Raw genomic sequence first — 20,370 nt, 5'->3', positions numbered from 1 at the left:
CCTCTTTGCATCCACAACCTCTCCCAGTAGTATTTGCCTTGGAAGACGAGTCTGCTCCATTCGATGCACGTGTCCCAGCCACCGTAACCGTTTTTTTTTTTTGAGAATGACCATGTTGCTAGGCAGCTGTGCCTCGCCTAGAACAGACTCATTTGTCACGCGATCCTGCCATGTGATGCCCAGAATGTTCCGAAGACAGCGCAAGTGAAATGTATGTAGTCAGCGTTCTTGTTTTGCGTACGTTGTCCACGTTTCTGCTCCATACAAGTGTGCTTAGGATACATGATTGGTAAACAAGCATTTTCGTTTTTCCGTAAGGTTTCTGTTATCCCAAGCCCTTGTACAGAGCCTCCCGAACGTAGAGGCTGCTTTGCCGATGCGGAAGTCGATCTCTGCATCAAGCGAGAGATTGCTCGACAAATACGACCCAAGGTAGCAAAATTTGTTAACCACCTGTAAAGGTGCACCGTTAAGCAAGATGACTGGTTGCTCTAAACATCCTTGCGCTAAAATAAAGGTCTTCTTGCAGTTTATGGACATTGAAAAGAGGTCGCACGTTTGGGCAAATTTCTACATTAGACTCTGGAGTTGAGCTTGGTCATGAGCAACGAAGGCAGCGTCGTCAGCGAAGAGGAGACTGTCTACAAATAGGTCCTCCCTATGGCGTTTGGACTTGAGCATTGAGATGTTGAACAGCCTACCATCGGTTCGCGTGTGTAAGTGGACGCCTTGCTGTTCATCTCCAAAAGCAACCTTCAGAAGCACCGAGAAGAATATTCCGAACAAGGTTTGGGCCAGTGCACAGCCTTGACGAACACCACGGCGTACTTCGAATGGCGTGAATGTGTTGCCATTGTGCAGGACGGTGACTTTCATATCTTCGTGGAACGATTGCACTATCCTTAGGAGTTTTGGGGGGCAACCAATTCTAACAATAACCGAGTACAACCCCTCTCTGCTTACGGAGTCAAAAGCCTTGTTTAGGTCTACAAATGCAATGACTAGGGGGGTATGTTGCTCCCTACACTTTTCTTGTAGCTGTCTGAGTGAAAATATCATGTCGACTGTTGATTGTTGGGACCTAAAACCACATTGTGCCTCAGGGTATACGCGGTTGGCGAGACTTTAGTTTGCCTAAAATGGCCCTAGCAAAGGCTTTACCGACGATGCTAAGAAGAGATATTCCGCGGTAACAGTTGCAGTCGCCACGATCGCCTTTGCCTTTATAAAGAGTGACGATGTTAGCATCTCGCATATCCCGAGAGACGTAGTTTTCTTCCCAGCACTTAGCCAGGTAGTTATGAAGGATGGGCAAGAGACACTCAAGCTGTCAAGCTCGACTCGACTTCGACTTCGGTGACAACATCGTCTTTTCCGGGGCTCTTTCCGCATTTGAGCTTCTTGACGGCCAGATAAAGTTCCTCTACTGTGGGTGCAACGTCTAGCTCGTGCCAAGTTGCCAGATTCGGGACAAGCTCCACTGCTTCTGGCTGAATAGCCACTGGGCACAAGTAGAGCCCCTTGTAGTATTCTACCCATCTTGGCATCTGACGGGTGCTGTCTGTTATAACAGAACCGTCGGCTTCCTTGAGAGGTGCCGTCTTTTTTGGAGTAGGCTCTTTTGATGCCCACGTACACCCCGCCAATATCCCCCGCGTTTGCGCACGCTTGGATGCTTTGACAAAGCTCTGTCCAATACGCATTTACAAAGAAACGCGTGCTACGCTGGAGTGAGGCTTTTGCCTTCGTGAGTTCTTCACGCGTCGCATCGCAAGGGTTAAGGCGAAAATTTAAAGCGGCTTGGCGTTTTGAGTCAATCAAGGGAAGTAAGTGCTCCTCGTTTTCTTGAAACCAGTCGTAAGATTTTGCTTTTTGATAGCCAAAAACCTTGCCTGCAGTGTCAGTGAGAAGAGACTTGACTTTTTCCCATTCGACTCGCGTTGATGCCGTACTGTCCCAACAACTTCTTCGCGGACGAGTTCCCCAAATGACTTCACAACTTCCATGTCACGAGTCTTGAAAGGATTTAATTTTTTTCGACCGAGTGACGGTGCAAAGACAAACATAAATAAAACTAGAAAACATCTTAAAGTAAACATGAGACTTTAAATTTTAATCACAAACAAAGAAATGCACAATAAAAACTAACTACCCTTTTTATGTCGAAATACTAATCGTATTTTTATTATAGCATGAACTATGTGCAATGTGCCACGTGTGCACACTCGGTCGAGTAGCTTGTTTTTTCAGGACTTTGTATTTCAAGTGGGTACAGTGCAATTATTACCGAAAATTATTTTATTGCGGAAAATATAATTGACTAAGAAATTATGAAGACTAAAAAACCCGATGAATATTTTTTATAAAATCATTTCCTCTTTATTTTCCAATGGTGATTAGTTTTTTGTATTAAATATTTAATTTACGATATTTCAAAAATATCTTGTATTAAATGTATTAGAGCGTGTTCATAACAAGGTATATTGTGCGTTTCATTTAATTAACCCATGCTCCGATTGAGATCTTACAAAAAGTTAAATAATGCAGTTTATAAATCTAATGGCACCCGTAATGAAATGATCGCCTCCTGGATATTCCTCCAGGCTGTTCCAATGGAGGTTGGTGGAACACACATGTGGTAGAATTTCAGTGAAGGTAGGAAGGTAGATGTTTTCCTTCATCGTCAAGCACGAGATGAATTAAGCACATGAAAATTCAGTGGTGCTCGTCCGGGTTTGAAACCACGATAATCGGTTAAGATTCACGCTTCTAACCACTAGCCCGTCTCGGCTTTTAGTACTGACATATGTGATTTTAATTATTTTGTGTCTTTAATATTATAATTAACTCTGGGAAATTATTCACACATGGCCATCTGATCCAAAACTAAGTAGAGCTTGTAATATGGAAACCAGATAACTGATGTACTACATATAATACTTTTCTTTTGTAAATACATACTTATATACATAATTACACCCAACTCAAAAGCAACAACAAACAGACATGTACGTGCACACAAATGTCCTTCCTGGGTGGGAATTGAACCCACAACCTTCGGCGTGAAAGGTAAGTATCTACCAACCACGCCAACTTCCCGTCCCAATAATTGTTTTATAAAATAAAATTAGCTACTTTACTGCTATAAATTTCTAGTATGAACTGTGATTTTAAGTCCGTAAGGACTTTAACGTATGGTCCGAGTGAGATCCTATTGAGGTTGAGCTTCATCTCTAAATCTTTAAATCAATAATTAATAATTATATATAAAATATTAATTTACTTTATATATACACCGGTGCTACTGTATTTCCTTGATGCAATAAAAAATAATCTTATTTGGAGCGAGACAGCATACATTCACAGCAATTAGTATACGGAGAACTGGATAGTATATTTACATTTTTTGGTCTCTTTATAATGGTACAAGTCTATAATAGAGTTCTTATAAAAGTTTATACAACAATAATAATAATACTTTTAGCGTTATCGTAGCAAATATTGTAGCATCGTAGACCCTCGTAGCTCGTGTGTTGTTAATTAATGTTTTTATATGTAGATGAGCCGCTGTTATCTTAGTATATGAAGTATGTTTTTGTTATTTTCATATGATTTTATAATAAATATTATGTGTTATTTGCATTTTATACATTGTTATACATTTTTCTAACGATAAAATATTTACTTCTTACCTTGTCTAATTTACTATTTTATCTCTAATTGATTTATAAATGTATATACAGAATGTCTTAAAAATATTTTTATCACTCATAAATTATTACTGGGTTTTTATTATTCAGGACTGTCACAATAATTTAGAGTTGGTTAATTTCTTGGGTATTTATCATAATACTACACACACACTAATAAACATTTATATTTAAATAATATATACCAAACCATTTATCATGTTAAATGGAAATGACTCTACGTCACAGGTTCATTGAAATACGCACATACATTCGTTCATATGAAATTAATTTGATGCTAAATTTATACCTGTTCATATTACGAAGGCTTAATGAAATGTCGAATTGATGGAAGTATTTAATTTCAATATTGTTAACAACCTTCATGAACTTAAACACGGATATCAACGACGCAATGAATGCTAGACAAATTAATTTGTGAAAATTAAAGGGAAATTTAATGTTCGGAGTGAAAAAATTAATAAAAATTTGTATAAATAAAAATATAAACTCTCTTTTCGAGTAGTCCATGGATTGCATGGATTTCTTCATTACATTCTTAGTCAATCGTGTTTAGTATGGTTATTTAAAGACCTGAGCTTTCTTCAAATCCACATCGATAACAAACTATCAAGTAATAGGGACTCGAAAATTAGAATTCGTCTAGTCAGGCCATCATTACGTGGCCATACAATAACGGTTCAGGGCAGATCTTAAAACTACCACGAATTTGGTCTTGTCTACCTTTACTTTCTATCCATCAGCTTATTATCTTCGTTTCTGTCGTGCGTAATTCTAACTATGTGGACGTTCTTCATATATATATATTAGAAATAAAGATAGAAATAGGTTTTTTAAAAGAGATAAATCAAAATAACTATAAAACAATAAAGTAAACGAAGACCGACACGTACAATTTACACACACAAATAGAACAAAGGAATCAAGACTGAGCAACTGAAATATTATTTATGAGATATTCGCCATAACCGAGAGTCCAAGCAGAAGTATCTTAAAACAAGCCTGGCCGGTCGATGAGCTCGGCAGGGCCATTCCCCACCACGATGATCATCATGTGATCAAGTCGTGCCGCTAGGCCACGCCCCGTCGGAAAACATTCCTAAAAATGTATATATTTTACAGTATATATAAAATACTGTAAAATACATTGCTTGAGATATAAAAGCTAATAATAAATTGATTATTTCAATACAAAGTTGTTACTGCAATATGTATATCACTAAATTAAAGCGAAAAGTAATTATCTAACCCTTTTCATAAATATAATTAAGGTGATGGAGTTGAACGATAGATTTGTTTGAAATTTAATTGATCAAATCATTGATATTGGGAACTCTATTTGATTAAAAAGTTATTGACATTTAATAAATATATTTTTTTTTTTGTAGAACTTATTGCAAAACAAGTGAATAAGTTCGGTTCATGCCAGTTCTTTTATAAAAAAAAAATGTATTAATGAAACAGAAAGATAAAATTATATTGTCAAATTGTAATTGTTGTGTGGTAAAAGTGACTCAATATAACTGAGTCTATACACATCACTGGTTAGTCATTCCCTTTATGAGTCAGTGTAATTAAAAGGAAAATGTGAAATAGCATCTTAGATTCGATCGTGGGTTCAACCCGGGCAAGCACCACTGAATTTTCATGTTCTTAATTTGTGATTATAATTCATCTCGTGCTTTACGGTGAAGGAAAACATCGTGAGGAAACCTGCATGTGTCTAATTTCACTGAAATTCTGCCACATGTGTATTCCACCAACCCGCATTGGAGCAGCGTGGTGGAATAAGCTCCAAACCTTCTCCTCAATATGAGGAGAGGAGGCTTTTAGCCCAGCAGTGGGACATTCACAGGCTGTTTCGGTTCGGTTCGGTTCGGTGTATTCTACCAACCCGCATTGGAGCAGCGTGGTGGAATAAGCTCCAAACCTTCTCCTCAAAAGGGAGAGGAGGCCTTAGCCCAGCAGTGGGACATTAACAGGCTGTTACTGTATCTTAGATTCAATGGCTGGCAGCACATTAACGATCTGCTTCCTTGCTATACATTAAAAATAAATAAAGTTTAATTTCCCATGTAATCGCTTCGGTTAACGGTTTTTATACCATATATGTGTATGAAATTATTGGCTGTTTTTGATGGTGTTTAATTTGTGTTCGATTATTTGAAGCATCTGATTGAGTTGAAACTTAGTACATATTTGTTGCGTGATGGTTATTGATGAATTTATTTACAAACAAAAGACTAAACGCGATACTTAAACAAAACCACGGCAAAGCAATCAGGCTAGCTCCTAATATTCTCATTATAAATTTGCAAGTAGTCAAGTCTTACGCAAGCCCTACAAGCACTTTTGAATCAAAATTTTACAAGATGAATTTGCATATACTGATACCACCTGTTCCAAATATAGATTGGTGATTAAGCAAAAAATTCAGAAGTTACACTTTTTTACCTATTAAGTAACTTCTATATTTAATTTTACGTAATGTACTGTTAGTATTATAATCGTACTGTTTATTTTATAAGGTAATCTCATTTAAAAATATTTTTCAAACATCTATAATGGTGTATTACAGTGTATTAATCCACTATTGTCGTAATACTTAGTTGTTAATTCTGTGAATATGCCGATGATGTTTTTATATATAAATAAGTCACGAGTAACACATTTAGAATACTTATTCGACGAAGAAAAGTTACGCATTTCAAATGTGAAGCTACACCAAAGCTACGCGAAGAAATCCTTCTCAGACCGTACAACATTTCAACCAATATTGTCACTCACAGTCCGTCTCAAAAACTTATTTCACTGAGGGTCCTCGAAGATGGCAGCAATCGGTTAGAATGATAACATTGCGATTCAAATAAAGGGACGATATTTTGCGGGGCCTCGTAAAGCACACGCGCCAGGGAGTCGAGTCAGCGTATAAAGTGGTATTTATATGCTACGACACGGATATGACGCGATTTCAGATATTTAGCTTATTAAAGTTTTGTTGTGTTGAATACTAGTAAGTATGTTTATGTATTAATCTTACATATAAATTATAATCCCGTATGCATCTTTATATTCTGTTTTTAAATGAATATAAATTTTCAAGTAAATATAAAATAATTAATAAATTGTTTAATAGTATAAAGTGAATTTTATTCTTGATTTTAATGCAGCGTGTATCTAATATAATAATAAATACCTAAATAGAAAAATAATAAATATATACTTTGTTAATGAAACAAAATGTTCGTTCTTCTCTTCTGTTGAGCAATGATATATTAAAAGTGTTCTCTTTTTCCATCATTGAAATGATTATTGGCAACTGTTAAAAGACACATGTGTTTTTGATTTAAATTAAAGTAATATTATTATATGAAATCGATTATATCTCAGTTCAGCATTTTAAAATTTTCATCGATAAGTTAGTAAGTTAAATACATTAACTCATAATTATATAACATAAATTATATAACTACTTACTAATTAATAAATAATTGCATAAGATAAAAATAACACTCAATATAATATATTAAAAAAAAAAAAATTTTTGTTTTTTTTTGGGTATGTTATTCCTATTTTATTATTATTATTATATCTTCCTTGTGCATATATAGATATATGCATAAGGAAGATATTATATATATCTTAAATAATACGCATTTCTACGATTGACAATAGTTACACTACCAATGTCTGAGGACTGGGTAAAGCTTATATAGCTTGTAATTGTCCCACTGCTAGGCTAACGCCCCGTCTGTTTTCGGGGAGAAGTTGAGAGGCGTTAGAGCATATACCATAATGTTGCTTAAATGCAGGTTGTTATACATGTGGCAGATTTTCAGAGAAACGAGACAAATTCACGTTTTCCTCATGTTTTCCTTTACAGCTTAGCACGAAATGAATTATAAACACAAATTAACACGAATGCACATGAGAATTCAGTGGTTCTTGCCTGATAACTTGCAATCGTCAGTTAACATTCACGCATTCTAACCAATGGACCAACTCGGCTCATGATGGATGCCATGCCTATCTTATCCTGTATATCTAATAAATAACGAAAATAAAAATAATTATTCATTTAAAAAATATAATAATATATTATAGTTCAGCTTAATAACTACAAATAAAAAATAGAAAAAGGCTTATGTAATGTTTTGCCAAATCGTTCGCTAATAAATCATCCGACCCGACAGTACAATCGTCTAGTGTAAATATATTTCGTAATGCGATAAGCGAAACGTGATTGAGCATATGTGTTGAAACGCGAGTGCGATCACGTTTTCGCCGTTTATTTATAATACAACAAATATACAAGGAAATATAAAAAAATACATCTGTATAGCGATGAATGGTAACTTTTAATTTACCATCGTAGTTTCGCTATTCATTGAACAATTTGGAGTTCGCTCATTTGGTATAATAAATATTTTCGACTTACAAATTGAGCATATAATAAAATTGAAATCGTTCTGTTCATGATATATATTATTTGGTCATATTACTACTACTATAATAATTTATATTTTAGCCTATTGTGCGTGTTATAAATTGTATTAACTTTTATTATTTGAGTAATTTTATCTCCTTTTACCTTTTACTGCACTGAATGTAGCGTTTGTGTTGGCAGCATATGTACAAGGCGTAGACTGAAAAGCAGCCTAGCTGAGACTACCTTTTCACCAAATTATGATATTGTTAACTCTTTTTTTATGGTTATGTACCTTAATTTTTTTGTCTTTGTTTGTATTTGGTGAATAAAGTTATTTGTTATTATTATTATTATTACTATAATATTTAATCATTAAAAATATTTAAAAAAGAAATAAGTATATTTTTAAAATAAGTATATTGTTTACGTACAGTATGAAATACATCATAATTTAATCGAATTGAAGTGAGACTATTTTACTTCTATTTTTCATGAGAAGTTTTTATTTAAATATAATTTAATGCAATTGTAACGTTTGTTAAATTTAATGTAATAAAATCATACAATTAGTTTTGCAAAAAGTGCTGACTGGAACTGGCTACTGTTGTCAGTGGTTCATGCACCGAAACGCATCCGATACGAGTGTTTGCTTGTATTTGACTGACAGATTACATACATAGGAATATGTTACTAATTTTAATAAAATACTAATGTGAACTGCTTAAGACATATTAGATGACTTTATAGAGTATTTATTTTTACATTAATAGGAGATTATCCAGAGCAAAAAAAATGAATTATTTTTCTCTTACAAATAACTTTTAATTTTCTTAGATTTCGTTTTGTAATCATGAACTTTAATTACAGGAATACGTTTTTCATTCCATTGGCTTCACCCAAGGGTCGATAACTCGGTATGAATAAAGTCACGTCTGGCGTGTCGCCGTGACTGAGGGTTAATTTCGAAGGGTTCATTATGTTCTTGAAACTCTGATAAAATAATGTTATACGTAATTGTAATGCCCAGCGGATTATTATTGCTTTATAATATCGAGATTTTAAATATTGAGTGTGTGGTTTATACCCAGACGAGCTTGCACAAAACCCTATAAAAGCCTATTAGTATTGTGATGTCATACGTAATTGTAATGCCCAGAGGATTAATATTGGTTTATAATAAAGAGATTGTAAATATTGAGTGTGTGGTACCAACCCAGACAAGCTTGCACAAAACCCTATAAAAGCCTATTAGTATTGTAATGTCACACGTAATTGTAATGCCCAGCGGATTAATATTGCTTTATAATATCGAGATTGTAAATATTGAGTGGGTGGTATCAACCCAGACGAACTTGCACAAAACCCTATAAAAGCCTAAGTGAAGCCTGAAGTGAGTGAGCCACTGTAACTACAGATATAACATAACCTCTTAGTTCTCAAGGTTGGTAGCACATTGGCGATGTAACGGGTAGTTTATATTTCTTGCAATGCCAATATCTATGGGCGGTGACCACTTAAAATCAGGTGACCTACTTGCCACCCGCACTAACACAATAAAAAATCAACATATATATTTACCAAAACCATACATTTAGGTTATTTTTTAATCAAGTTCATTAAATATGTCATATTCTCACAAGAATCTAGACGACGTCAAATAATTATCGAAATAGTTTCTGATAATAGATCAAAACTTTGGTTCAAGAATGTATAAGCTGATCACATATATTATATCACATAAGCTGTTATGATTATGTGTAACTTTATTATAGGTATCTCTTAAGTAACCGAGATTTTTTTTTTCGAACTAGTTGCTGTTGGCCAGAGTGGCCTCCACATCGTCACCGGTCGGGATGGGCGAGATGAACTCAGCCGGATGTTGGGAGCCACACGAGGCGCTCAAGAGAGACGGACGTCCTAAGGGTGCCTCTTGTGAGGCCGGACCTCGGCTTAGGACGCCTTTGAAATCGGGAGGGACGGACGTGTGCATTATAAACGCCGTCATATACCTAAGCGTCGACGGGACGTAATGAATGATGGACCCGATAATTTTAATTATATTAATTCCAATATGAGAAATCACATTAGAGTTTCTACTCATAATTATTTTTACTTCAAATGTGTATAAAGTAAAATAATGTTTATATATTAGGTTACGTGTTCATTTAAGTTTTTTGGTGGTAAAGCTACCTACTCATCATATATTCAACCGCTAAACAACAATATTTAGTATTGTATCGGTGGTAGGGTTTTGTGCAAGCTCGGCTGGGTAAGTATATATAACTATTGTCAGAACTAAATATATGTTAGTTTAAAATTATAGCATACTAATGTTAAAAATACCGTAGCACCACGAATAAAGCAATGCTATAAGTTTTAATAGCAACATAATGAAAAAAAAAATGAAAAAAAAGCCGAGATGGCCTATTGTTAGAACGCGTGAATCTTAACCGATGATCGTGGGTTCAAACCCGGGCAGGCACCACTGAATTTTCATGTGCTTAATTTGTGTTTATAATTCATCTCGTGCTTGACGGTGAAGGAAAACATCGTGAGGAAACCTGCATGTGTCTAATTTCATTGAAATTATGCCACGTGTATTCTACCATGGTGGAATAAGCTCCAAACCTTCTCCTCAAAAGGGAGAGGCGGCCTTATCCCAGAATTGGGACATTGACAGGCTATTGCTTTACTTTACTTTTTACAATGAAAATTTTGCCATATTATTGTAATAAATCCTTTATTTTAAATACATTGTTAAACGGCAATTAAGTTAAAAAAGTTGGGTCTTTATCGGATTCACATTAAAGTCGGCGTTAAAAGGCATTGTATCTCAATCGCTGTAAAGACATTACCGGGAGGTCGGAGCAAATAGGACCTTATCACGGAACACATCCAACAGGGATAGCAATAGCGATTGTTACTGTCAAAGTCGTTGAATAAAATATATTTGTTTGTATATTAATAAAATTTTAAAATGACTGTCTGACGTTCCACGTAGCCTAAATCCCTGAATTTAACAGGATGAATTTTTGTACAGAATTTTTTTATGGAATGTATGTGAGCACTAAGTAAGTATTTTATTTAAACTTTATCTCCCAAACGGGTTAAATGAAGGATGAAAGTTTGTATGGAAATTCATGTAATTTCTGATGTTAGAAATATAGTCATCGGTATTTAGGCTTATGTTAAATAGTTAGACCGTTGGTAAAGTTATTTTGAAAATTTATCATATAAGAGGATGAAGATTGAGATGATTTTATTATGGAAAATCTTTTGAAATATAGGGCAAGGTTTACAGCGTTTTTGAAAATTAATAACTCAAGTGGGTTGAATTGGGGATGAAAGTTTGCTTTGGCTTTCTATGCCTTAGCCTTTTTTCTAAATGATGTTTCCGTTGAGATAACCCATTGTGTTCACGGCTAGTTATTGAATACGATATATATGATGTTATTTATAAAGTAAAAAATCCGGATATACTGGCTGTAGAACAATTTAAAGAGCATATTTACAAAACAATATATGTGGCTGCTTGTATATGTGTGTGTGCTTAGGATCCTAAGCGCGTGTATGATCCTAAACACATAGTTCACCAATTATTAAATACAAAAAATTTCAACATTTTTTTATGTTTTTAATTTTTTCACACAAGTTCTATGATAGCGCCATTATGATGGACACCACTGAACCGTTTAATTAAGTCGCAACCCTTATTTTGATGGGCTACAAATTATTTATAGCCACGAGGTCCCTTTTTGGGATTCCGCAACATTTTTAACAAGGATTTATTTTGATGAAAAATTAAAATAAACAGTTTATCTCTGCTTAAATTTGAACGTGAATAGAGAGCTAAACGCAAGGTAGGAATAAATATCTACTGGGTATAAACTAGAGCCTTATTATCCTTACTAATATTGTAAATGCGAAAATGTGATTGTTGTCTTCTTCGCTCCGCAACTGAGTGACGAACCGACGGAGTTATTTGCATAGAGATAGTATATGAACTGAAGAGTAACACAGGCTTTTTATCTGGAAAAGAATAACTACCAAATATTTTTTATAGTATAGGAAGGCGGACGAGCATATTGGTCTCCTGATGGTTGGTAAATGGTCACCAATGTCTATATACATTGGCATTGTAAGAAATGTTAACCATCGCTTACATCTCCAATGCGCCACCAACCGTGGGAACTACGACGTTATGTCTCTTGTACCTGTAATTACACTGGCTCACTCACCCTTCAAACCGGAACACATCAATGCCAAGTGCTGCTGTTTCCCGGTAGAATATCTGATGAGTGGGTGGTAGCTATCCAGACGAGTTTGCACAAAACCATAACCAGTATACTAAAGTACCTTAAAGTACCCTATATTATATATTATATGGTATGGTAAATGAAATAAATATTGACTGTCGCTTCAATATATATGTAGTAATGTAATATATTTATATTATAAAATAAATTAATTTTCTAGTAATTGTGATGTGCCCGTTATTAATACATGGAACAAATATAAGACTATTATATTTGTAACCTGACTACACAGGATTTGGCACAAACAATAGCATTGTACAACAGGATCTCAGAAAATGTTCCAAGTGTTACAATCATAAGCTTAACAAAAACTGTAAAAGGACGTTTATATGTTAGAGGTCATTACAAGGTAAATTAATTTATAGATGATAGCACCAGCACCTTGGGAATGAAACGATCGCCATCAGGCCGTTTCAAAATGAATGAGTTGTTATTGATATAAAATTATGTAAAAAATATATAAAATAAAAGAAAAAATCCCGCTTTGTTTCTTATTCTTCTTCTAAAGTTTGAGGTGTTTTTCCGAACCGGTGGTAGATTTTTCACAGTCAATAAGAAATGTCGTAAGTAGTAGATGTCGCGAAAAACATCCCGAAGGATTAATGGAGCTCCCAAATGATGAATACCTCATTAACATCACATAAGGATATCTACGTTAGGTGAAACTTACCAACAATTTAATAAGCCATTATCCTAGTAAAAAGGTATAAAATGCAAAGTGAAAATTCGTTGAAAAATTGTTTAATGGAACAAAAATAATTTCAACAGTCCAAGTGAATATTATGTTAAATATCAAGCTGCAACAAAGCGCTTTAAAAACTTATCATAAATCCCACACCATTAAACTATCGTAAAGACTACATGGTACAGTCTGCTAGAAAAAACATGCTGAGTATCTTTAGACGTATATTAAGACTAATCATCCACTTCGCAGATTAAAAATACAAAAAATATATTTTCCTGAATATATATACGTATTATCACATATATCAGTTATGTTTTTGTTATATATGTAGTGAAATATATGTTTTTTAAACTGGATATACGCGTTAATCGCTTATATCGTAAATAATTATTAAAGTGATCGGATTTACTCTGTACAATGAAAATGTTGAAAAAAGTTAAGGGTCATTTTACTAATTGGAGATAAGCGCTTTTAAATTATATACCAATAGCAGTACAAGTCACGGCTTCAGCCTCGAAGAGTAAAAAAAAAAAACTGGGCAAGTTCGAGTCGGAGTCGCACACTGGGGGTTCCGTACCACCAAACAATGACAAAGTCATCGCCATTTTTTTTGTGATATAACTACAAATTTACGGTTTTCAGATTTTCCCCTTTACTTATGCTACTATATGACCTGGTTCGGAATTTGAATTTAATCGTCAAAAACTTCAGCACTAACTCTTGAAACATTAAATTGACACTTTATACGTGTTAATTGTATGAAATTCAAGACATATGTAGTAGCCGTCATTAAAAAAACAAAATCATCTAAATTACTGAATAAAGTTTCTTATGAATTATTATTTTCATTTATATTTATCTTATAAGGAAAGTTTAAGCTATGCTTTGACATTGTCAATTAAAACATTGTCTTTTGTTTGTATGGATGTTAAGCTTTGTAACGCGAATCCAGTGGATAGCTGACTTAACATTCAGTGACTTCCTTACATTAAGATATTCCTGCATACAGTGTGCAGATGTCTGCTTCAGTCGTAGCAGCGGAGCGCACAACGAAATAATGTTTTGTTTTAAACAAAGAGAAATTCGAATTAAAAGTCGCGTGTTAGTGAAGGCTTTTTAGTATTTCCTTTTCCTGTATTGTCACCATGAATTTATATTTTTCAGGACTCGTCTTGTTTTTTATAGTGTACTAAATTAGCCTAGGTTCCTCATGAGGTCTTGGGAATCCTGCTTTATCTTGCAGTATGGTTTAAATAGAGACAATTATTTTGATATAACAGACAGATATTTAATTTTTATTTATTTTTTGCTTATTATTTAAAATTTAGAACAAAATGGCCGCCATTGTCAATCTGACAGTTCTGAGCTTATTAATTTCGTATTAATTGATGACTACAATTCAAGACGAAATATAATAAACATATTTAAACTACCAGTATTTACTCAAATACTGGTAGTTTAAATATGTTTAGATTAAATATGAGTAGGCTGGCGACTCAGCAAAGCGGCAAGTGTGACATAACGTAGAAAGATTATAGGTCAATTTATGGTAATTGGTTAATAACATATTTAGAATGTCTTGAAGGCCATGTCAGTCTAAGACCCCATGAATAATAAAACACGAAACACGTTATCTATAGAGATAAATAACACTTGTAAATGGTTACCCTATCTTATTGTATATTCATTCGTGATTCTACTCATGGTTGTTGAACTACATAGATTCTATTCAGCACCAACTAGACACATCAACAATAATCAATGTTGTTGTGAATTTCTTATAACGTTAACATATAAAAGTGAAAGCCTGTAAATGTCTCACTGTTGGGCAAATTAACTTCTCTTGGGAAGTTTTGGAGCTTGCCCGCAACTCCAATACAGCTCGAGGGATACACATGGGGCAAATCTATCCGATACATGCAAGCAGAGCACGAGATGAAAAATATATACAAAATAAACACATGAAAGTCATTAATGCTTGCTTGGATTTGAACCCACAGCTTGCGGTTATTATTCACGTGTTCTAGCCACTGAGCCACCTGTGGGTAAATACATGTTTTATTAAAATATTCTGTCAGTTTGTAAAATAATATGCACAGAGGGTTAGAAGCACTTATGAAGTTTGCGTCCAATAAATACCTAATTCAAATAGGGCCTCCAAATCCTAGGGGGTTCTCGGAGTACAGAGACCCCCTAGCCCCAGTGACACTCACGGCGGGAGAAGAAGATGCGCATAGCACCGACGTCTTCTCCCCGGTCTTCTTCGGCGAAGCAGGTCAGCGGAGGCACTCTCCTCGAGCTCCCGCTCCGCGGCCTCCTTTTGCGACATGACATTTTCGCAGAAGGAGACCATCTCCATCCAGCACTTTCGCTAAAAAACATGGTATTTATCACGCGTGACAGTGAAAGGTCTCCGCCGATTAAAAATCGCCAGGGAAAGGCGCTGAGGCCCCCAAGCGGCACACTCCATCAGAGTGTGGCATGCCGTGTCCGTAGGCGCACCACACTCGTGGCAGGAGGGCGTTACCTCCCGCCTGACTATTCCATGCAGGTACTACAGTACAGGTACCGAAGCACCCATGTCCAGTAAGCACCTGAGTCAGTCTGAAGGTCAGTGTGCCGAACCCAGGACCTCCTGGTCTGCGGCCTAACATCATAAATATAATAAAAGCAATGATATATTAATAAAAACCAGCAGTAAGATAATTTAAAAACAAAATAAACAACACTCAATTACTATCCTTCTTATAATTCAAAATTATAAAATCACCATTATTGAAATCCTAAATGAATGCTATTTCTAATCTTGCACTTACTATAACCAATGTAAACACATCTAACCAACACAACTGCTTAACTAATTAGAACTAGGCACTTATTACGAACTACGAAACTAATATAATTAATGATAAAATAAAAAGGAACATGAATATTGTAAAAGCAACTATCTAAGACCACCGCTCGTCAGAGATGTCGTGATCCCTCTAACGTAGCTTCTTTCTTCTACCCGACACTTTTCAAGCTTTGACAAATAATTGGAGGGTTGGATGTCTATTTATAGATATTATATGTCTCATTTCCTTGCAAATTCTCTAAGAATATATAATATTAGATCTGTTGTTTGATAGTTTATTGACAATAAAGCATTAGCTTCTTTAAAACAAAGAACAGGTATTAACACAAAAGGAAGAAAGAGAAACTAAAATGAGAGGTGCCTGCCCAGATTTGAATCCACGACCTTTGGATTAAGATCTATGTTTTCTATCCACTAGACAATCTTCAATGCTTGTAGTATTTGTATAAATATAATAATATATCGATGTAAAAAAGTAGTCAACGTAAAATCACTATTCCGTATCACAGATGTCCCGCAGCGAGTAGTGACGCGCCATAAAATCGCTAAATCGCTCGATAGCGCCATTTGCATAAATACGAAACAAAGATGGCGGAGCGTAAATGATAACGTCCCACTATCGATAAAAATAAACGAAGCAGAAGTTTTGCGTCGATAAACGTATTTCGCGACAAATGGGCCTTGCCTTCGCTCGCAGATTAATTCAATTTTTTAAGTAAAAGAGGTTTTTTACAGTGCTATTGGATATTTCGTCGCTTTGTATCGTTAATTTTGGATATAAAATTTTCGATATGAAAGTTACGAAGTATTACGATTATTAACTTTGCTACGTTTATCACACCTTGTGTTTTATAATGTAATTGAATTAAATGGTTTTATGATTAATTATTCAGTGTTACAAGTGTAATTTTATTTTGGATGGATAATATTTTTATGACGTACATGGCAATAAATATAAGTATAATACTTGTTTGAAGTTTTATTTCTACTTTCGCATACCAAACATTTCGCATAGCAACCGAAATCGTAACGCTGTATTTTTTATTTTAATTATATTTATACGAGTATTTTCCCGCTCCCCCGAAAGCGCTACATTTCCCCGTTGCAATTTGAATTTCAAATTAAGAACAAATCCTGTTCTACGGTTATTCAAATTTATATTCGGTTGAGGGCCAATGACGCGGAAATATGAGCGGGATCTTTCATTTAGCTCGAACAGTTTTTAATAACACTTTTGCATGCAATTGTACATTTGGTTCTTCATTTAAAATTTTAAAATCTACATATCTACATACAAGATAGTATATTAAACCTCATTGTTTGTAGAGAAAATATGTCTAACAATTAATCTATGACGTAAGTTATGTCACTTACAGCAGTACTTGGTATTGTTGTATTCCGGTTTGAAGGGTGAGTGAACCAGTGTAATTACAGGTACAAGGGAAATCCGTGTAGTGACGGAGAAAGAATACATTTCACTGCCGCTCTCGTTCCCATGGGTGTCGTAAGAGGCGACTAAAGGATATCTGAGCGACCATCTGCTCATCTGGTGGTAGGATGTTAAACATCCGCCTAGCTTGTTACCACCGTACGCATGGTGAAAAACTCGTGAAGTGACTTGCAGCCGCGTTTCGAGGTCAGCCAGCGTACAGCCAGATGATCGAGCGAGTATTGTCGCGATGGGTGTTGGTCCAATGGAGACGGCTGTTGAACCAATGTCGGGGGAAACTGTATTGACCTGCCGGACAGGGAGACACGAAGAAACGGCTGTTCTGCTGGCCGCCCGTGGCATAGTACAGGGGCCCGAGCGTGCCTAACCAGCTCGCGAGGCTGCCCCACCAGGCCACGCATAATCTCGGGGTGGACTGTCGTGCCGGTTGGTGACCGGAAGGTGGGGTCCCGGCGGCCACTTCCGGGGGGGTTCGGGGGCCCTTCCGTCCGGCGGGTCAGTGTATTTTTCCTTTTGGCAACCACTCGGGGAAACACGCCACCACACTTTGCCCATCCCTATCGTGGCAATACGTCGCTCGCTTCACGTCTCTTTTCCATTTTTTTTTCCCAAATGGTAGCGCAACAAAACAGAAATAACGGTCGTACAGCGGTGCACACCTCCACCATACCCTCACTGTTTGAGGTCGAGTTCTCTAACATCCGTGGACTCTACGCTAACCCCAACGCTGTCCACCAAAATCTCGAGACAGCACGGCCAGCAATGTTGTTTCTCACGGAGACACAAATACTCCGTCCTGCCGATACCAGCTACCTTAATTATCCCGGCTACACGCTTGAAGCATCCTTCAAAGCGAAAGCCGGAGTATGCTTGTTCTTCAGGACGGATCTTTGCTGTCACCGACTGTGCTGCTTGGAGGACCCCTCCTTCTCCATGTTGGTGGTACGTGTGGTCCTGGTTCGTCAGAGACGAGTCTACGTGAGCCTCTACAAATGCCACAATGGTGACTTGGAGATAAGCCGATTATTTGACCATCTTAGTCGGGTGGCAGATGCTGCGCAAGAGCAGTATCCTAACGCGGAATTGGTGTTTTTGGGGGATTTTAATGCTCACCACGAATCCTGGTTGAAATCCCTCAAAACTGACCATGCTGGAAGGACTGCTCATGCTTTTGCTCTCACACATGACTTGACCCAACTGGTTGATCAGCCCACCAGGATCCCAGACATTGATGGGCAAGCACCTTCTCTACTGGACCTTCTGCTGACTTCTCACCCGGTGGAATATCAGGTTGTGGTTCAGGCTCCTCTTGGCTCTTCGGATCACAGCCTTATTTCTACCAGAGTGCCACAGGCCAAGCTGCCGCCACTAGCGGTTAACGGGGCATCTAACATTAACTCACTGAAAGCAAACTACAATAAAAATTCCAAGTCCTGTAGAAAGGCATACACGAGAGCGGATGTATGTAGTACATTTACTAATTTTTTTTGTAAATACATACTTACATAAATAATTACACCCAGACTCAGGACAAACAAACATGTTCATGCACACAAATGTCTGTCCTAGGTGGGAATCGAACCCACAACCTTAGGCGTGAAAGGCAAGTATCTACCAACCACGCTAACCGGCCCGTCAAATTTTCCACATTGTAAAAAAATGTACTAATGAGTTGATAACTTCTGTTTAAAATACATGAGATGGTATAGAGCGTTACAGAAAGTTTGATAAATCAGACATCGAACCCACAACTATCCACCATTCCACATCATATTATTATCATCTATACCGTATCCAAATAGCCTGTCACAAGTACTTTTAGTGATAATTTTAACATAATTAAATTAAATTTAAAGTTTCCACCGTTTCGGAATAATTAAACACGATTAAATTATCAAACACAATGAATTAAAATCAACGAACGAAGTCAGGATTAACGCGTTTTTCAATATCTATAAAATGTTTTATTGAGTAGAACGCTTTATTAATTTCAACATAAAACTTAAATTTATTAATTGGCAAAGATGAAATTTGCGGAATTATTTTATACGAGCGAATACTTTGCCAAAGAAGTTTTAAATTATTGACTTTGCGGAGACGGAAACTTGTTACAACTGTGTATTTACTTCTCGTTTTAATATAATTTTTTACATTGTTTCTGACAAAATAATCAATATTCTTCTGAATATACTGTGAATGCTGTAAGAATACTAATTTTCACTATCCTATCCGGTGTACAGTGTGAGTGAGTCAATTTAAAAACAGGTACAAGGGATATAACGTCTTTGCTTGCAAGGCGATGTAGGGATGGTTAGTATTTCTTACAGAGCCAATGTCTATGGCAGTGATGACCATCAGCATTAGTTGGCCCATATGCAAGTTTGTCTATTTTGAACAAAAAAAAATCATTTGATATTGTAACCACTTTATACACTATTTTAATATATTGTGATATTTACTGAAAACGTTTTTAAAATGACTGTCGGCTTGCAACTCTGAGGGAGACAGGGAATGCTGCTCGACGTACGAATTCCTTTGACGAGTTTAATTGCAAGTCAACATGAGGAAGCTCATTAAGCCGAAGGGAATGGAGCCCTTAGGGGATGTGCATAGTTATAGACACTTAACGCATTTGATAATTCGTAAATATAATGTTTAAAAATCAGAAAAAATGTTACCATTGAAGATATCATCGGGTAGTTATATTTAATAGACTTATTTGTTTACAAAAAAAACATTTAAAACACTATTCCATTGAGGTATGTTCCCTGGTGGTCGCATACGATTATCTTTAGCGTACAGTATACTGTTTTTCTATTAATTATTATTAATAATATATATTATTTGTGTACATTTATATAGGATCGTTCATTATTGTCGTTATAAGTTAATAATATAATTTGTAAGTACTAATAGATTCCATTAT

The sequence above is a fragment of the Nymphalis io genome, chromosome 19 (genome assembly GCF_905147045.1).
Source record: "Nymphalis io chromosome 19, ilAglIoxx1.1, whole genome shotgun sequence".
Taxonomy (NCBI): Eukaryota; Metazoa; Arthropoda; class Insecta; order Lepidoptera; family Nymphalidae; genus Nymphalis; species Nymphalis io.
The sequence above is the reverse complement of the archived record's forward strand: the minus strand, read 5'-3'. Positions refer to the sequence as shown.